Source organism: Chinchilla lanigera, unplaced genomic scaffold (assembly GCF_000276665.1).
Source record: "Chinchilla lanigera isolate Chin_1 unplaced genomic scaffold, ChiLan1.0 scaffold00028, whole genome shotgun sequence".
In the NCBI taxonomy this organism is placed as follows: Eukaryota; Metazoa; Chordata; class Mammalia; order Rodentia; family Chinchillidae; genus Chinchilla; species Chinchilla lanigera.
Window position 1 is genome coordinate 6,804,438 of NW_004955429.1, and position 2,116 is coordinate 6,806,553.

The 2,116-nt window shown below is 42.2% G+C and overlaps 1 protein-coding gene across 1 annotated transcript in view; it reads left to right on the forward strand.

The window, feature by feature from the left end:
- Positions 1–2,018: 2,018 nt before the first annotated feature.
- Positions 2,019–2,116, forward strand: part of Dnajc1 (DnaJ (Hsp40) homolog, subfamily C, member 1) — a gene marked incomplete in the record, with an annotated part of 181,124 nt that continues 181,026 nt past the window's right edge. Inside the window, 1 exon segment of the mRNA XM_013515403.1 lies at positions 2,019–2,116.

The window sequence follows — 2,116 nt, forward strand, 5'->3', positions numbered from 1 at the left end:
GTCAAGAGGGAGATACTGAAATGTCTGCTAAAAGATCAGGGTAAGTATCCTAGATTTCAGGCAATATGGCACCAGTTTCAAATGAAATATTGCACTAAATTTAATGATCATATAAGGAGAAAAGATGATAAAGTGTTCTAGAAAAATAATGCTTAGTATTAGTATTTTCTTGTTATTTTGATTTTTATTCTTGAAAAGACACTAACCTAATTTAGGAACTTAGTAAAGATAACTCACTTTAAGAAAATTGATCTGTCAAAAAAAAACTATAGTGGGGGGAATGGGGAAGAGAAGTATTCACAGGATTCAATTCAACTAACTGAGTGCTGTCATGTACTACTCACTGTGCTCATCCCTGAGGACACCAAAAAGGTGACATTCTTTGTTATGGGCTGTTGGGCCCTTCCAAAATTCCTGTGTTGGCACTCTAGTCTCCAACGTCATGGTATTTAGGGGTGGGGTCCTTGTGAGGCTGGAGCCCCATGATGGAGTCAGTATTTTTATAAGAAGAGACAGATCTCTTGCTCTGTACCCCTTACTCTTCCCAGGCCATGTGAAGATACAACCAGAAGATGGCTACCTGGTGTCAGCCTCTCGAACTGTGAGAAATGTGGGCTGCTTACGCTACCTAGGCAAAGGTGTTTGGTATAGTAACCCTAGCAGAGCCAGACACTCCTGCCTTGGTGTTTCTGAACGCCAACCTCATGACAGTTTAAAGTGACTAATTAAGGGTAAGGGGATGAAAAAAGGAATTGTGCTACGTATGGGTATGAACTCCACACGAGGAATGTCAACATTATATACTGCAAACATGTAGTAATAAAAATAAATAATTAGAAAAAAATACATGATTAATTCAAAGATATATAAAATAGGTGTGGTGGTGCATGCCTGTAATCCCAGCACTAAGGAGGCTGAGGCAGAAGGATCACCCTGAGTTTGAGGCCAGCCCGGGTTACACAATGAGTTCAAAGGCAGCCTGAACTACATAGCGAGGCCCTGTTTTAAAAAAATCAAAAAATATATATATATTATTTTAAAGCATTCATTTAAGACTTTGTTTTAAAATGTTTCTAAAACTCCGTGATAATTTCTAAGATTTGCTTATGAATTTTTTCTAATCTTTATCAAACAGTGTATTTATCATTAATCAAAAGTAGATTTATCATTGCTCTATGGAGGTGGATTTAGCTGGCCAGATATAAAAAGGGAACGAAGCACGAAGCAAACTTTCACAACCGGGCTAGTCACTGAGTTACACAAGCATTTTTTATTGCCCTTTATTTCATCAATTAGAACAGTGAGGGGGCAGAAATGTGAGAAGGCTGACAGGACATAAAGTTCACATAAGACAATAGTGATGGAGGGAAAAAATTTAAGTCATTGAACACAAGCAATGTAACACTAGGAGGTGAGGCACTGTTATGAAGAGAAGTTTTCAGCCCATGTCTTTCAAACCGGACCCATTTGGGGTTGGGCTAAGATGGACAACTACGTTTCTCTTAAAACTACTATTGAGACGTTATGAATTCTAAAAGCTGCCTGTTTTATGGCATTGTCCCTATACATCATAATTCAAAATTTGTATACTTTTTGTCTTAGTTCAAATTTTTTGTTTCCCCCTATTTCAAAGAGATACCCTGGACTACTCATTAGATTTGTTCGTTTTAGGCAATAGTTCAATTCCTCCTACCTATGCTGATGGAATAAATGAAATGTGTGGAACAGAAGCCATAAGTGAGGCTTAGTATCCAGGAAAGGGCAAGACGGTAGCTATTTCGAGGGAAACCTATAACGTGGGATGCTCCCGACATATTCCTGATGTCTGTGTCCACATCGCATCCTGGGTAATCACACTTACAGCTGCTCAGGGAGCGCCCAGTAAGGAGACGTTGTTCCCAGAGGCCCAGCTCGGGGGAGCCAGGCGTCCCTACTTCCGGCCCCGCCCCCTCCTCGCAGTTGCTAGGAGACGTGATGTCACCGGAAGCGAGGCCTTTGATAGGCTGAAGTGAGGGGAAGCCTCTCCCACTCGGCAGCCCCGGCGCCCGGCGCTGGCTCTCCAGCTGTTTGTAGGCCCGGGGGTGAGGGTCGGAGGGAGGGAGTGCCGGTCGCGGCC